The sequence below is a fragment of the Talpa occidentalis genome, unplaced genomic scaffold (genome assembly GCF_014898055.3).
Source record: "Talpa occidentalis isolate TD23 unplaced genomic scaffold, MPIMG_talOcc4v2.1 talOcc4.11, whole genome shotgun sequence".
Taxonomy (NCBI): domain Eukaryota; kingdom Metazoa; phylum Chordata; class Mammalia; order Eulipotyphla; family Talpidae; genus Talpa; species Talpa occidentalis.
The window spans coordinates 25,736,795-25,755,725 of NW_023601104.1; the positions used below are offsets into that span (position 1 = coordinate 25,736,795).

The 18,931-nt window shown below is 37.3% G+C and overlaps 1 long non-coding RNA gene across 2 annotated transcripts in view; it reads right to left on the reverse strand.

The window, feature by feature from the left end:
* Window positions 1-54: 54 nt before the first annotated feature.
* Window positions 55-18,931, reverse strand: part of LOC119237938 (uncharacterized) — a 184,531-nt gene continuing 165,654 nt past the window's right edge. For both annotated transcript variants that reach the window (XR_005123482.2, XR_008549074.1), the window contains one exon: window positions 55-234. This is a non-coding gene — a long non-coding RNA (uncharacterized LOC119237938). The remainder of the gene's footprint in view (window positions 235-18,931) is intronic.

Below are 18,931 nucleotides of genomic sequence, written 5' to 3' on the forward strand. Positions count from 1 at the left end.
AAAAACCCAAAAAACAAAAAACAAGAATTTGCAATCTGGTTTACTTAAAAAAAAAAAAAAAAAAAGAATCCTCAGAAAATGCACTCATTAAATCCCTGCGAGGTAGTACGGAAAGTGGCGCTTAAGGGGAACAGAAGAGCTCAGAAGTTGAGTCCGTGATTCGAAAAGTATCCCAGTGAACTTGACTTTGGCAACATTTCCTCACTGTGGCAGGTGGTTTACGCTCTGGTCCGTCTGTAAAATAGGGGGGAAATATCTATTTGATAAGGGTTTTTTGAGTTAAAGTCATTAGAACAGTGCTTGCCATATTATAGTCATATTGTTGTAGAGCAACCCCGATACAAAACGGGGTATGTAACAAGTATTGCTAGTTTCCTCCCGTTCTAGCAGTTTTGTTAGATGCCCGGAAGAGAAAACAAGCAAAACTGATCAATGGGGCTTTGGCTAAACACGTCTTGGGCCATGTTCCGTAAAAAATTTCATCTTCCGTTGCAGATTTTCTGAGTTCCATATTTTGCTTATTTCAGGCCTGCAATGAGAAGTATTCACCACAGGGGGGCAGAAAATCATATGAAATTGTATTGCAATCTTTAGTTTCTTCATTTTAGTAACTTTGTTGAAAAAGCTTCAGCAGTGTTTTGGTTTTGAGTAAGCCATTCTATTTTTATCTCTCTCATGAATTATTCATAATTTTAAAACTCTAAAAAATACAGACAAGGCAAAAAAGGTAATCACTACTGATACATTTATGCATAACCTTTCAGATTTATATATATATCTCACTGTATAAATAGCATATGTATATTTTTATAAAAATGAAATCATGTACCTACTGGTTTATAATCTAATTTTCCCTCTCATTAAATATATATAATGAACTTTTCAAGTCACAAAATATTTTTCTACACTGTCATTTTTATTACAGATCGTTATGTACTAACAAATTCTTACTGAACATTTAAGTTACTCCATTTTTTATATTAAAAACATTTCATAGACTGTCCAAAAAGGGCAGAAACATAGGGCTAACTTATTTTCATGCTTTAAACTACCTACACTTTCAAATAATATGTACAAATTTTCCTTCAACTTCTCGATGAAATAGCTCTAAAGCAATGGGTCAATTGTTAATCTGAAAAAGTATAAAAAAGGCATTGTTTTCTCTGTGTTTCTGAACTTTGTGAACAATCAGTAGTGTATTCATATAATCACTTGTTTTTCTATGTTCCTCCTTGGAAAGGCAGACATTTAGACTCTTAAAAATTGGAAAAGAATTTAGTGGGTAAAAAGCGTGACTTCCAGACCCTACGTAGAAGGTATCATTTGGAAAGCGATGCATTAACTCAGCCACCATTAAACTGTTTTGTTTGTGATTTTGGCCTTGGTGTTTTATTGAACACCCTAAAATGACACAAGCACTTAAGAGTTGTCTATAGTTTTATCTTTAAAAAATATGGATATTAAACTGAACGGAAATTTTGTGTGTAGTCCTATGATATGAAGTAGAGAATGTGATCTTAATAAATTGCCAAACACCTCATAGTGATGGAGGATAAGAATAGGAAAACTGGAAAGGAGATTCAAGGTCAAGAACGTAACTCACACAAGGAGATAGGGGTAGAAGAGATTAGCATAAGCCCTTAACCCAGTTATAGAAACCAAGACCGTTAGGCATCAATGCCCAGATCAGGAGGCGCAACTATCAGAAACTATCAGAATGGTGCTGGGAAAACTGGGTCGCTACATGCAAAAGAATGAAGCTTGACTACTACCTAACACCATGCACAAAAATCAACTCAAAATGGGTTAAAGAACTAGACATAAGACCTGAAACCATAAAATACATAGAAGGAAATATAGGCGAAACACTACGTGATTTGCACATCAAAGACATCTTTACAGACACATCACCCAAAGCAGTCATAGTGAAGGCCAAGATAAACAGCTGGGACAATATCAAATTAAAGAGATTCTGCACAGAAAAAGAGACAATAACAAAAACAAAGAGAAACCCCACCGACTGGGAGAACATTTTTGCACACAACACTGATGATAAAGGACTGATCACAAAAATCTGCAAAGAGCTGATGAGACTCAACAAAAACAAAATAATCCTGTCAAAAAATGGGCAGAAGAGCTAAAAAGAAACTTCTCTGAAGAGGAAAAGCAAATGGCCAACAGGCATATGAAAAAATGTTCACCATCACTTGTAATCAGGGAAATGCAAATCAAAACTACCATGAGATACCATCTTACACCAGTGAGAATGGCACATATTAAAGAAACTAGCAACAACAAATGTTGGCGAGGTTGTGGAGAAAAAGGAACTCTCCTGCACTGTTGGAGGGAGTGCAAACTGGTCCAAGCACTATGGAGAGCTGTGTGGAGATTTCTTGACCTACTCAACATAGAGCTTCCATATGATCCAGCAATTCCACTCCTAGGTATTTACCCAGAGGACACAGAAACATCAATTCCAAAGAGCACCTGCACCTCTATGTTTATAGCAGCACTGTTTACAATAGCTAAGCTTTGGAAACAACCAAATGCCCAAAAATAGATGACTGGATCAAGAAGATGTGGTACATATACACCATGGAATATTACTCAGCATTCAAAAAAGAGAAACACATGCAATTTGCAGCAACATGGATGGTACTGGAAGGGATCATGCTCAGCAAAATAGGCCAGAAAGAAAAAGAAAAATACCGGATGGTCTCACTCATAGCAGGAATCTAGAAAACTTAAATAAGGGACCAGGAAAAAGAATAACTATAAGAAAGAAAATATCAAAATCAACAAACAACTATGAACCAGAGACACTCTATGGGGGGTGGGGAGCGGGGAAAGGAGGGCTTGGGGTCAAAATAAGGGGGTTGAATTATATGGGGAATATAAAAATAAAATTTAAATTAAAAAAAAAAAACTATCAGACTACTATAGGGAGTGTCAGGAGCACAAACCATCCACCTAAAAAGATGAGCCCCCTCCTGAAGATGATAAAACCTAATGCTGCCCTCACAATGGGGTGCCGCAGACAGGATAGCCCGATGAAGTTTTCTGCCATTAACAAAGACTCAGGGTTTAAACGAATTTGCAGTGGGGGGAGGCTGGGAAGAGCGCCATCGAGAGCAGCTCTGCCTCTCACTCTCCCAGCCCACGCTTTTATTGCAGATATATAGCATGCAGTTGTGTTTTTGCTTATACAGATTAATAAGTTACTGCTGAAAACAAGTTGTCCTAGTTACTAGGGAACATGTGCAGAAGCCAGCACATCCTCAGAACAGGAGTCAATTCTGGGAAGAAGTTCTGTTTGCAGAACTTCTAACGTCCTGGAACTCCGTACGCAGAGTAAACAGGTATTCTCCAAAAACTCCAGCTCCTTTAGGGCAGCAGGCTACCATCAACGGGGCAGCAGTCTTTCTGCCCACCTGTGACTATGCAGGTGTTTCCTTTCACCAACTCTCTCCTCTGCAGGCAGCAGCCTCCTGCCTGCCTGTGCCCTGTACCAGGCCGGGCCTTCTCTTCACTGACCTCCCTCAGCGGAGGCAGCTCTCCTTAAGGCCGCACGCCTGCGACCATGCAGGCCTCTCTCAGCAGACCTGTCCCTTTCGGGGCAGCTCTTCCTGCCCACCTGTGTCTATTCAAGTGTCTTTTACTATCCTATCCCTTTTCTAATAAACCTGCTCTTTAAGTATAACTAATGTCTCTGCCTCGTGGAGAAACTTGCCTGGGAAACTCGCTTCGTGCCGCTGAAAGGGATGCTCTGGTGATACCTTTCCCAGAGTGAACCCAAGGACCTTGCACTCCAAAACCACTGACTCCAAAAACGACATCAGTAACATCATTTATTGAATAATCCGCTAATTCTTGAATTTGAGTAGGACTCAATCAAATGAATGTTGACCTCCACACTTGTCATCTTAGGTTATCCACTTCATTTATGTATCCATTCACAAAATTTTTATACAAGCCTTACATCCATTTATAAAACATTGTTTGACCAACTTTTTATTGAACAATATTATAAGTTAATACTGTTGGAACCTCAGGGTACAGATAAAGATTACGATTCCCGTCCTCAAGAAGCTCACAGACTAGTCAGGAAGAGGGGCAAGCGAAGAAAAACACAGTGTGGTGGGTTGAGGAGACCTTGATACTTCCAAGGTACAGTTAAATAGAAAGATGCTAAACACATTGGTGGGTGGGAGGTGGGCACATTAAGTGAAAAACTTCTGAAGGCTCAGCAGGATTGGAACACAAGCAGTGGGAGGGTAAGTGGGTGAGACCAGCTGGTAAGAAAAGTAAATGTTACAGAATACATCCTATGAGAGGGGAAGGATCACTGCAGTGCAGTGGCCCAGGAACAGGTACCATTTCCTTGCCCTCGCTTACATGTAGCCACTGCGGACTGCAACTCCCAGCATGCCCTGAACCAGACTTCTGAATGGGGGGCAGCTGGGAAGCAAGAAGGATAGTGGTGGGTTTATAAACTGAGGTGGAATGAAGGAGAAGAGAGAGACACATAAAGAGGCTGCTTCCATCCTTGGTCCTTGCTGCATTAGTGTTTTGGTAGAGACAATGACAATCATTACCTTGACCTCCTGGTGGATTACATGGTACATTTCTTGTGGTTCCTGCCATTATGAGATTTGGACTTGTTCTGGTGCTTTTGGGCCTCAGTTGCCCTGTTCTGGGCCTGATTTATTTGGCTGGGCCTTCGCACACAAGAGGATAAGTAATTTTCAGAATCTGAATCGAAGTCTGTTATTTGAAAGCCTTTCTTCTTCTCCTCCGTCTCCTCTCCTGTCCCCCTCCTTTTCTTCTCACTATGTATGCACCAGTAAAAGATATTTGAGCACACCAAGAGTCAGCTTTCTCTATCTTTGCGTGTATGGATGGTTGAACTCTTAGAACAGACAAAATGGATTTTTCCCAGTTTGAGGTCTCTGGGTACCCCTTGGTTTTGTGCAGTTTCATAAGTAGTCAAAGCACAGATTTAAAAAGGGATATTTTAATGCTAGGGATTTATTCAGAGTCATACAATGAGCAATATGGAAAAAATTAGTCATTACTTTATATCTGTGTTTCAAAATTAGAAATTAAACATGTCTTACACCATGACAGCATCATTAATATAAGTTATAAGAGAAGAACTTTGAGGGACAACACTCATTTAAATATATGTTTTTGTATGTGTGTTAAAATCAACCATGTTAGTTTATCACACTTCACACATCAAAATAAAAGTGCTCAGCCACATCGATTTGAAGAGGCACTACTTCTGTGCCTACTCTCCACCCTCACCCCAACCTTAGATCAGAGAGAAGATAAGAGATGATGAAGAATGAGACATTTGCGATAACACTAAGAAAATGCTTGTGTAAATTGAAAATTCAGACGCACCTTAAATTTCAGGCATAATGTACATTAAGCAGAACTCCTGAATGCAGCTGCACTCTCTACTGTATAATTTTATCGACAGATTATTATTCTTGCTTGTGAGCATATACATTCAGTGATGTCTGGCAGCTCACTCATAATTTTCAAAAAAACTATGAAGTATCCTTTTTACATGGGTTGATATGTCTCTGCTGCTTGAGCTTCAGGGTAAAGCTGGGTACAATTACATATTCGTTTAATTATTCATAACTTGAGTCTGGAATGAATGTGTATATATTTTTCACTTATTCACTTTATCAAATCCAAAACAAAACCCAGCAGCAGTTTTGTCTTTGGCATGGTGACAAGTTTCTTTTCTATAATTAACCAGAAAAAGAATTTGTCCCAGGGAGAATTTGTACTTCTTCATTTCAGAAAGTAAAATTGGTCTGCACACGTGATATTCAACATTACTGTTGTGTGATGTGTTGCATTCCAGAATGTATTAAAGGAAGCAGACATTTCTAAGAAATATTTCCACATGCAGAGTTAAACTGTGGCCATTCAAGAGGAAAACTAGTCATATTTGCCTGAGAATTTTAGTGCACAGGAGATTAAGTATTCAACTTATTCAAGGGAATAACTAGGTTATAGTTTGAAGTCATGTGAAAACAAGAACAAGAGTGGTCATGTTTGTTGAAGATGAGAGGATATGCATTTCACCCAACAGAAGTTGGGAAAGACTAATAATACCTTAGATTGCTCATCAAAACTAATAGTGTGAACAAAGCTTACAATCCATATTTAAAGTCCTCTATGCAAATGTTTTCATAATGTCATAAGCAAATGAGAACTGTGAATTAAAACTATTTCAGGGTACATATTTTACAATATAAAAACATAAAACTTGGCAAAATCATAAGCAACAAAATGGTTAGAGATCATGGTTGCCATTTGGAAAGACTATGGACATTATATATACCCTGAACAGGGGTCATTACAAAGAAATCACTGCACTTATTAATTAATTCTCTTATAAGAGTAATGTCACATAAAATCACCATGTTTTGTCTATTACTAAAGATTAATTCTGAAGAAGGAAGGATACCTTGTTCTTTTCTTCTTTTTTCTTTTTTTTTTTAAAGATTTATTTATTTATTTATTTATTTATTTATACAAGAACCGGGGTACAGGCCAGATGTGCAGGAGGGTGAGAGGATTCACCAGAGACAGAGTGGGGAACAGAATAGGCAGACTGACGAAATACACTGCTAGGGGAAGCAGTGGGCGCGACAGGAGAGGTCTGCCGCACCATGTGGGACCCTCGCCAGACGGCCGGGATCTAACAGGCACTGCAGAGGCAGTGGACAGCTGCGGACAGCTTATGAAAGAGGCAGTGGAAGCTGCGGACAGCTTCATAGCGCAGCACTCAATCGTGCCACCAGGGGAGGCCCTACCTTGTTTCTTTTAAGATGTGAAATGTTGCTAGTGCTATGACCATTAATATTTACAAACATACAAATAAGTTATAGTCACTAATTAGTAAATAGAATACTATTATTAATTATGATAATGATGATGATGAAATTTCAGTAATAATGCCTTCTTAAAAGTTTTTTTGGACTGGGTAAATACTAGCATGAATTGATTAACTAGGGTCAGACTTATTTTGCTGTCAATTATAGAGCCCTCATTGAGATTAATACAGAGTTATATACAATGCTATCACTCACCAAAGCATTAATTATTCATCAAGTAAAATCTTAGTTTAGAGAAATAAGTACATTTCAAAATTTACAAGTAATTGTTGTCAGTTGGGAATCTCATTCAGTTTAACAAAACAAAGCACTAATGTGCCAGCATATATGGCAAATACACTTTTAATTAATACAAATATAAACATTAAGAGGTTATATTATCTAATTTGTTATTGTAATGGGCTACATGTTTTGCAAATGTGTATCTAAAAATACTATTTACTTCTTAAAAGTAACTACCTCAACTGAGAGAATCTAGGTGAAAACCCTGGAACTCTGTAAATATGTAAAATGTAGAAACAATTCTTTTCAATGAATTTCAGTGCAACTGAAGAAAAAGTATTAATATTGTAGCATTATTTTTCATTTACATGGTTCTCTTATGATACTTAAAGTGAAATGCTCTCTTCTAATAAAATTGCAAAAGTACCAAGTTAAACTTACTAAGAAAAAGAATACTTCCCAGTTTCAAGTATTTAAAATGCAATTATTTTTCATAGAAAGGTTTAACAAAATACCCTTAAAAAATGGAAGTCTGAGGACTGGACATGAACGCAGAGAGGCATTCTAACCCTCCTTCAGCTACAGTAGCTGTGACATTGGGCAAATTACTTAACTTCCTCAGGCCTTCAGTTTCCTTATCAGTAATTTATGAGGAATCAAAGACTCAATTTACTTCATTTAGTATTTTGCCTAAGCTGGCTTTATCATTTCCTCCATTTTAAGAATTCACTAAAATGTTACATGGAAGTTTAAAGTACAAATATCTGAAAATAAGAGTTCTTACATGTTATCACTTTTCTTTAAAAAATGGCATTCCAAAAAAAGACAATCCAAATACATACATCAATTCCATGCCAGCTAAAAAGAAAGACACTAAAGAATCTGAATATTTATCAGGATATTGGTATTTACAGTTTGTGGGTTTACACAATATGTGTGTTTACACAATAGAACCCTGACTCAGAATCAAATAATTTCTTTTGAAATTCCAACTGGACCAATAAAATGTGCATGTCTCCACTCCCATCCTCGAGGGCCCAACAATGTACATTCTGTAAGACCAGGACACAGGCAATAGCAGATGAAGAAAGGGATGGAATCTCATCTTTTAGTCCTTTAGTTTCAGGCGTTACTTTGAATTGATCACTTTTGTTGAAAGACCATTGTGAAAACAAGATGTTCTTTTAAAGTTTCATGAAGTAATTGTCTTCTGGTGGGTATAGAGGATACATAGCTGAGATGAAAGTATTTGAGACTTGTTCCTCTTTTTTATTTTATTAATTTTATTTTAATAATTCTTTTTGTGTTTTGACTATTAAGAAAGTCATTCTCTAGCAAACCAATTTCCTAGTTTTAGCTATATATTTTTGGCTTTCACTATATATTTTTAAAGTATTAATAAAAATGTATATAATTTTATATTTTCATGTCTAAGCTATATTTTCTTTTTTTTAAAGATGTTTTTATTTATGCATACAAGAACTAGAGTACAGGCCAGAGGTGGGGTGTGTGTGTGTGAGAGGATTCACTAGAGACAGAGTAGGGAACAGAACAGGCAGATGGACTGAAATACATTGCTGAGGGGAGCAGTGGGAGAGACAGGAGAGGTCTGCTGTGCCATGTGGGTAGCTCCCTGGCCAGCTATAGAACTTGTGCTGCAGTGCCTGGGGACAGCTTTGTAGGTTTCGTTTTAACCCCTTGAGCCACCAGGGAGGCCCCTAGGATATATTTTCTAAAGATGTCCCAGCAGGTTCCTAAATAAAAGTTTTTATATTAAATGAGTAAATCTTTCAAAAAATAAGCTTCTTATTTTAATCCATTTTAGAAAAAAAAAAAAAGGTCACAGGTTGTGGGCTTCACTGCTTATCTTCCCCAACATTCTCGTAAACTGGTTTGGTGTTTAATTTTGATCTAGGAAAGAATAACTCATTTTTATCTTCATTTAATTTTAATAGTCAAGGGATAGTCTATAGAGAATGAATAAATTTAACCCTTCTGCAATTAGTGTCAAATTAATTCATTCTGGATGTGGATAACTAAAGAAAGACCCTCCCTCACACTAACAGAAACCTTTATCAGGTTTAATGTTTTATGGAAATGATCCTGCTTGAAAGGAAGCTTGTCCTCTTTTCTGTTCTTGTTAATAATTTGTTTTTAAACCTAAACTTTTCTCACCAACCTATAGTCTTTACTGGATTGATTCTGTGACCCAATAAAAGATAACATTCTACTGCTAATTTGACTCTTTTGGGTGGAGAAATTTAATTTGCTCCCCAAGTAAAGTTCACAACTGTTTACCTTCTATGGGGTGTCCCAGGGAGGGTGACCTGGTCAGACCTCATGAAGATGATCTAGACACGTCTTGTGTGCAGCAAGCTGATAAGATTGGCTTCACACAACACAATCCATCTGGATCATCCCAGATTTGTCACCCAGAGATGAGTTTTCTGAGCACAAATGTTGTCCCTGGGCACAAAAAGCTTTCAAGCAGGTTAGCATTTGAAACATTTACAGTCCCCCTCCTTTCTTTCAGTTAAAACAAACATTTCAGGCTATGTGGTTGATGTCCATCTAGGCTTCATGATTCACCATCTTAGAAATGAAGAATATAATAATCTAACACACTGTTAATTTCTAGTTCTGCTATAAATGCATATTGGCTATTACTAAACATGACTCATCAGGATTTTTAAAAAAGCTAATTTAGTTATCTCTTTCTTGTCAAGTCACTATTTAATGCTACTTTCTATATTTGCTGTGATAAGCATTACAATCTGTATATTGGTTGATAAATCATTGTTTAGGAGTGTCTAAAGGGTTCAGTAAATGGTACGAAATTGCCATAGTGTAATAAATGGTTATTTGATAATGAATGAAATTGTTTGAAAATACTGTTAAAATGTCAAGTTTAAACATATAGACCATTATTCAAAAGGAAGGCAAACATGGAAACCACAGTGACATCATAAATATACTGCAATAAACACATTTATTTATACTGGGCAAGTTGTAGGTACTTCGTATAAATGCATACAAATTGATATATGAAGTTAATTTCAATCTGTAAAAGTAATTGCATTGGTTTAACTTATTTAACTCTCCTTACAATAATATTTATTGCAGAAAAAGAAGGTAAAGAAATAAATGATGATAAATAGATAAAACACATAGGAAATGGGAATTGTTTTACAATTTAATTACACTGTCACATAAAATTATCACACAAATACACCAACCCGACAGTAGAAATATATTAAAACTCTATTATCCAATTCAGAGAACAGTTTTTTTGATTGGCCTTTATTTCATTTGCACATTTTTAAAAGAATTTTCTTTTTTTCTACCAGCACGAAATGTCATATAAAGTCAAGAGCAAAAAGGGTATATCAGGAACAAAAACTATTTTCTCAAAGAAATGTTCTGCTTTGTGCAGTCTTTTGAAGATTGATAAGTGATCTAAAAAAGGATAACAAAAGCTACCCCACCCCGCATGACTGGTATATTGAAGGAATGTAAACATAGAAATTCACAATAGAAAATGAAGTTAATTGATTTGTAAGATTCATGCAGAACCAGTAAGATCTACAAATAATAGAGTGGCTGTACATCTTAAATGACATAACATTACATTTTGACATATATATGCATGGCAAAGATTCATTGATTTTAAAAATCTAACTCAAACACTTTTTTTGCTAATATTTACTAGGCATCTATTAGATCCTGGGGGCTTTGCTTTAGCTCTGTCCTGCAAAGGTTGTCATTTAACAGGGGAGATGAGTTCATAAGAAATAAGGCGTCTATGTCTGGCTTGATTATTTGTTGATAAGTACATTGAGTCATTTTACTTCATGTTTCTAAACCATAAATTGGCATCACAGTATAGTATCACAAAAAAATGTTCAGTAAAATTCTGAAATGAGTGGGAATTGTAAATAATTATGGGAATGAAAACTTGAAGGTTTAATGCAAGTAAGAATATAAAGTGATTCAAAAGCATAATGTGAAATTTCTATATGAAGATCAAATATTTAACCCTAAATAAGAAACTAACTTCTTAGATGATAGTTTTTATGAGATAAAGCCATATTTTTCTTTCTTTCATTTTTAAAATTTTCCAAGCAAATGGAAGGGTTTTTTTTTTTTTAATGGGGGATGCTAGATACAGGTACTCAATAAGACACTGCAAACACACACAGTGCTCAGCCAATTGGATCTATCCTGATTTTTTATGAAACGCCTAGTGGGGAAACCTAAATGACAAATGAAAAACTAGAAGAAAGTTTTCATGGACTTAACTGAGTGGATGGGACTTATCTAAATTATGTTGTTCTCAAAAGAAATTGAGAATAATTTTCTAATGTCTTATATTTGAAATATCTTTAGTACTATATGTTTTAGGGTTATTTTACAGTAGTGCCTGCTGATACATACGTAGGTATAATCATTTTATACATATTTATTTATGTATAGGTTCTATCACATGCATATCTTTCAATAGGTAACATTTTTTTCTTAAGTAAAATCAGTTGAAGGAATGACAGAAATAGTTGTTTAAAGTTTTTAAAATAATAAGAATGTAGTTAATTTTCAGAATATTATTTTCACTTTACTGTTATTAAAGATTATTTTAATAAATCTAATTTAATGATGTATTTGTAAACATAATTCTTATCAGACAGAAAGCTATATCTGATTTGTCTTAATGACATGATATATGGAAATTAAAATGTATTAAATTATAAGGGTTTCTATGTTCATTTTAACTTCAACTGGCGAATTCATTTATAAAAGAAAAGAAGCAGACATTGAAATAGGTAAAATACAATAATGAAAGTATTTCAAACATGACAATAGAAAATGGAGATGCTTAAAAAGAAAATTTAGAGTATCAGAAATTGATGAGTTGAATCATAAAATGCTATTCCTTGAATGGTTTTCATATTCCTATAAATTAAGTAAATTGACTTACTTCTGAATGTTAGGGTCTTCAAAATGATATGTATATACTGAAAATATGATCTTTTTTATTGGCTATTGCTAAAAAAAGGGTCATAAGTAATGCCAGCCATTATTAGAATTCAGAAGACATCATTTAGTATATGTCAGAATGGCCTATTATATACAATCGTTATTTAAGAAAATATTGAACATGGGATGTCGTTAACTTTTAACATATTGGAAATATTACTAATTTAAAAGTCAAATTCCTCTCTTCTCAAAAGGAGGGACATCTAATTATTTTGAAAAATAGATACTCCTATCTTAAAATTGAACATATAAAACTCAAGAAAGACCACTGATAGAGGAAAACACAAATGCCTACCTCCCTGAGCCTCGAAGGTACCCCCCAGTAAAATGGAACTTTCTTGTTTTTCCTCTCTAATGTCCTCTTAGTATTAACACTTTCACCAGCACTAGTATTTCTGTCAATGTTCCTCCCTGCTCCACCATGACACCAACTTCTTGCTTCACCAGCTTTCCTAAACTATTTCCTAAGTGTCTTGGATATGAAACCGCGTGAAGAGAATAGGGTAAATCATTCTCCTTTTCCTCAAGAGTCAACAGATTTTACCATTGTCTACTCTCCTGTTGATACAGAAATTTGTAGGATTAAATAAAAATACGAAATTGCCAGTTGTATCTGCAATTTATATAAGAAGCATGAATGTGGGAATGCTATCACCGGTCCTTCACATGCACTTGTCACGTGGCTGTGTGTGCCTCCAGGCAGAGACTTCTCTAAGATATGGAAAGCAGAGGTACACTGCCCGGAGTCTTTGGAGCAGTTCAAACTCTTTCAGGATTTAAGCAACTGTTGCTACCTGGTGCCAAAGAGTGGAGGATGAAGGGATGCTACTAGCTGGTGCTAAAAACAGATTGAAGCCCTGGTACACATTTGCATAAGTAGGGTATCTGGGCTTGGCAGGCCCTCCTAGCTTTTAGACCTCTTCATCATCTTGAACATCACCTATTGAAATAATTTCTTCTCTTTTTTTCTCCTTTGAATACAACTATTGTTTCAACAGATTTTTATGTGTAAAAATAAATTATTTAACTTAATTATATATACATATATATATATATATACATATATATCTTTCTTACAGAGGTGGGGATTGTGAGGTGGAGGTAAGGACCATATTGCATATGATGTTTTGCTCTTAGCTTTGAAAAGCTTTAATTATTTGGATGAACACAAAAATATCAACTCTCAAAATGGAAAAAAGACTTGGCTGGAAGACATTAACCCATGAAATAAATAGAAGAAAACATAGGTAAAACACTCCAGGATATAAGCCTTAGAGATATCTTTGGGGATCCATCTCCAATAGCATGGAAAACCAAAGAGTATATAAACAATTGGGACTACATCTACATCAAACTAAAAAGCCGCACAGTGAAAGACACACCCTACTGAATGGGAGAAAATATTTGCACACATTGCATCTGGCAAGGGACTGATATCAAAGAACTACTAAGAGCTCACACTACTCAACAAAAAACAATGAATCCAAGCAAAAATGGGCAGAAGAAATAAACAGGCATTTCTCCAAACAAGATACACGGCTGGCCAACAGGCATATGAAAAAATGGTCATCATCACTTATCAGGGAAATATAAGTTAAAACCACAATGAGATACCAGCTCACACTTGTGAGGATGGCAAATAGGGTAATAGGGTAAATTACCCATATCAAAAAGACTAGAACAACAAGCGCTGGTGAGGGTGTGGAGAAAATGAAACCCTCTTATGCTGTTGATGGGAATGTAGACTGGTCCAACCTCTGTTGAAAGCTGTATGGGAGTTTCTCAAAAGACTGAAATTGGACTTGACATATAACCCAGCAATTCCACTCCTAGGTATCAACCCAAAGAACACAAGAACTCTAATTCAAAAGGAAACCTACACTCCTGTGTTCATTGCAGCACTATTTACAATAAGTAAGATATGGAAACAACCTAAGTGCTCCAAAACAGAGAGTGCATCCCCACTGCAATGCATGACAGTTCCAGTGCTCTGCATTCTTGTCATCCCTGGATGACATCTGCGGATTTGCCCTGATTAGAGCCAGTCTAATAGGTATGCACTGGAGCACATTGTTATTTAATTAAATCATTCACTTCTATAACATTTGATTCCATGGGGAATTCAGTGAGGTTTAAATAATTTTGCCTTCAAAAAGCTTATCATCTGGTTGAGAGGCTAATGCAAATACACACAAAAATCAAATGGAATATATCACTAGTAGTCCAAGATGGTAGCAGGAAAGTTACCTGGTGAAAGTTCATGATTGATTTCCAGTGAATTGTTCAGCTAATCATTGCTAGAGCAGTTTGCTAAACTGCATGTTTTTATGGACACCAAGTCTACTGAACACTTCACAATCTGTTACTAGGTTTTTCTTTTTATTGTCAGCACCTCAATGCTGGTCTGTCTTATCTCATCTTAAATTATTACAGCAATTTTTAGATGGTTTTGTGTGCCTCCATATTCTTTCTACTACAATCAATCCTAATGGTAGCCATTAAATGAATCTACCACTAAAACAGTTTGCTCTTGCTGCATATATAAATGGCCCAAATGCAGTGACTTAAAACAACACTCATTTATTTGTTCATAGTTCTGTAAGTCAAAAGTCTGGACATAGTGTGACTGGATTCTCTGCTTAAGTCTCATAAGACTATGTCCAAGGTGTTGGCTGAGTTGCATTCCCATCTGAGACTCCCTTTCAAGCTTATGTGGTTGTGGCAGAATTTAATTTCTTGTGCTTGGAGGACTCAAGTCTGATTTCTTTGTCATTGTTACCTGGGAGATGCTCCTGGTTACTCAATGTCATTCTCATCCTTTGCAGGGGGCTAGGGCAGGTGGGGGTGGGAGGATTCGTCTTCACAGGCAGTGATGGAAAGTCCCTTCCCACCAAATTCTTCTCACTCTTCACGTCTTTCTAAAGAGAGTCCAGCCCCATTTAAGGCCTCACTGATTAGGTCAGGTCTACCCAGGCTGATCAACATTTCATAAAGAGTCAGCTATTCTGTACAATGTAACCTAGTAGTGGGTGTGATATCCCAATCACACTCACACTATGGTGATTGTATGGGGGCAGGGGGTACTGGTGAAGAGTTTCTTGGGGGTCCATCTCATAATTTTGTCTATCATATGTAGCAAATAGTTATCTAAATTTAGCAACATAGGGCCTCCCCTGGTGGCACAGTGGTGAGCTCTGGGCTGCGAAGCTGCCCGCAGCCTCTGCAGCACCGGTTGGATCCCTGGCCGCTGGTGAGGATCCCACATGGCGCGACAGACCTCTCCTGCCATACCCGCTGCTCCCCTCAGCAGTGTATTTCTTCATCAGTCTGCCTGTTCTGTTCCCCGTTCTGGCTCTGGTGAATTCTCTCACCCTCCCATGCTTCTGACTACCCAGTGCTTCTATAAATAAATAAATAAATAAACAAACAAATAAATAAATCTTTGAAAAAAAAATTAGCAACATAAAAATCCCTAATTTTAATGATCACTGCATTTTACTTTTTTTCTTTGGGTTTGTTTTCCTCTTTGACAAGTTACTCCATATGCTAAGTAATAACTTTATTGAGGGTCAGCAATAAACACCTTCAGTATTAGAAAATGTCTATTTGATTCTCACTCTTAAAATACAGTTAAGATGCGTGCGATTCTAATTGACTTTTTGGGCTCCTGCTCCATTGGCTTCTGGCACCTGAAGACTGAAGTTGGCTATTAGTAATTGTACTTCCTTTAAAAGTTATGGTCTTTTTCTCCTTGATAGTATTTAAAAGGTTCTCTTTAACAGAGTTATTTTCCAGTTCCACCAGAACAAGCCTTGGTGTGGACTTACTAATTTTCTCTATAGAGTACATTTTCATTTTATGGACTCCTCTCTTTTGTAAAATTTGCAAAAAATTTTTTCTTCTAATATTGCCTCACTTCATTTTCCCCCCAGGCTTTTTAATATATTCAAAACAAGTTATACTCCTTGTAGATGAGCTGTTTTTTTTTTTATACTTCATATCTTTGTATTTGAGTTACATGCTGAGAGAATGCCCCAGTTCTACCTTTCAAATTCAATAATTTTTCTCTTCAATTCATTTATCCAGAGTTTGTCCCTTCTACTGATTTTTTTAAAATCCAATCAGTATAACATTTCATTTGCACACTTTCTAATTAGTTTGCTTTACTAACCATACATTTTGTTTAAATGTTACCTATTTCATAACTTTCCTTTTATTTCAAATGAATATTATCCTTGCTAGTATTTATTCATGGAAATGAAATGTATTTGTCAAACTTTTAAAAAATTATTTTCTTTCATCTCCAGTAAATTTGTATTTTAACCATACTTTTATTTGGTTCTCTTTCTCAGAATTAGTTTTCTTCTTATGTTTTAGAAATTAGGTTCTCAGATGCATCTAGAGTGGGAGATTTTATTTTTCTCTTTTTCTGTGCTTACGTCCTGCTTTCTAGTGTTTTTACAGTAAACTTCATTTGCTCTCTAGAGGCCTCAGTCTAGAACCCAGTCTTATGCCCACTGCTCTCAGCTCCCTTCCTAGAGGATAATGATACACAAGACAATATTGGCTCAGGTCCAGATCAAGAAGCTGTGTGTGTTTCCTTTTCCCTCTCTAGATTGTCTTATAAATATCCTTGGGCCAAAGCACACTTGACCTTGAGTAGAGGTGCTGCACTCATGCTTATGGCTCATGCCAGAGAGAGGAGCTAACTTCCACTTCTTCTTGGGTCCCTGTTATTGCATGAAAGTTGAATTCCTGATCTCCTCTCTATGCTTTCAAAATCAGAGTATAATAGATTCAGTCCCAGCCATTGCAAAGTTTTGGGCAGAGGGTTGATATGACATGACATATGTTTATTTTGGCGTGATAACATTGGTTTTCATTCAACATGTGTCTTTTTCTTTTTTTTTAAAGATTTTATTTATTCATACATACAAGAACTGGGGTACAGGCCACAGGTGTGGGAGGCTGAGAGGATTCACTAGAGACAGAGTGGGGAACAGAACAGGCAGACTGACTAAAATACACTGCTGAGGAGAGCAGCCGGCGAGATAGGAGAGGTCTGTCACGCTATGTGGGATTCTCCCTGCCCGGGTGGGATCGAAAAGGTGCTACAGAGGCTGCGCTCAACCGCCTGCGCCACCAGGGGAGGCCCAACAATATGTGTCTTAGGAGTACAGGTTCACACACTTCTTCAAATGAACTAGTAACCCTCCACCGCGGTCCAAGTCCATTGGGCTCCTTCTCCCCTTTGCTCCCACCCAAAATCTCCCCAAAGTCTCAGTTCTATGGTCAGAATCCAAGGGCTTATTTTTGTTTTATCTGTTTCTTTGCATTCCATGTGAAGTAATTTGGGTTTTTTTTTGTTTGTTTGTTTGTAAGATTTATTTATTTATACAAGCACTGGGTACCGTCAGAAGCGCGGGAGGGTGAGAGAATTCACCAGAGCCAGAGCGGGGAGCAGAGCAGGCAGAAGGACCGAAGTGCACTGCTGAGGGGAGCAGCGGGCGGCAGGAGAGGTCTGCGCGCCATGCGGGACCCTCCTCCGGTGGCCGGGGAGCAGCCGGGGATCGAACTGGCGCCGCAGAGGCCGCGGGCAGCTTCGCAACCCAGCGCTCAACCGCTGCGCCACCGGGGAGGCCCGGTATTTGGGTTATTTTTTTTCCTCACTTATTTCACTTAAGCATAATCTCCTCAAGTTCCACCCATATAGTTGTAAATGGCAAGATTTTATCCTTTTTTCTAATAGCTGAATAGTACCCCATTGTGTGTATCTGTCACAGTATCTTTATCCACTCATCTGTTGATGGGCTCTTAGCTTGTCCACTGTGAGTAGTGCAGCATTGAGCATATGGGTGCACATATCTTTTTGAATTAATATTTTTATATTTTTTGCATAGATATATAGAAGTGGAACTGCTGGATCATAGGGTAGATCTATTTTTATTTTTTTCTGGAACCTTCCCATTGTTTTCCATAGTGGCTATACCAATGCACATTCCCAAAAGCAGTGAACAAGGGCTCCTTTATCTTTATCCCTTCCTTAAAACCTGTTGTTTCTGGTCTTTTTGAAGGAGTACAGGCCATTCTCACATGTTTGAGGTAGTATATGATATAGATTTTAAAGAAACATTCGGGCTGCTGCAATGAGAATAGGTTTTGTGGATCAATGGTAGGGTTGGGCAGGAGGCAAGAGTGGAGGCAAAGAGACCAGGGAGGAGGCTGTTGTAATGACCTAAGCCAGAAACGGTGTGGTTCAGACCAACACAAAGGAAGGTGAAGAGTCAAGGATGATTTCTAGAGATTCTCTTTGAACAGCTGGGCAGATGGGGGCACTATCCACTGAAAGAACCTAAATCTTTCTCCAAATGAGTGGTGGTCCAAACCCAGGTGACTATGGCTTTTCGCAGGCCACCTATGGATGTGAAGCAAGCAGTCAGAAGAAATTTGATCTCCTACACCAAGGTCAGGTACATCAGACCAAAGAATCAGCTCCCTAAAAGGATGGTGTCTCTGTGATTGGAATGGGTCACCCTGGCTGGGGTGATAAAGGACTCCCTTGGTAGTACCAGTTAATGACTGCCTTACTCTAGACCCAGCTTCAGCCTGTTTCTGTATTTTCAGTGCCACCTACTTGCCTGAATCAACCTGTGTCCAGTCTAAGTGGCATGAGGCTATTTCCTTTCCATGTGATACCAGAGGGTTAACCCTATTCCTCTGGCTGTTAGCCTTGGCATCTGAATTGCCCATGAGAAATC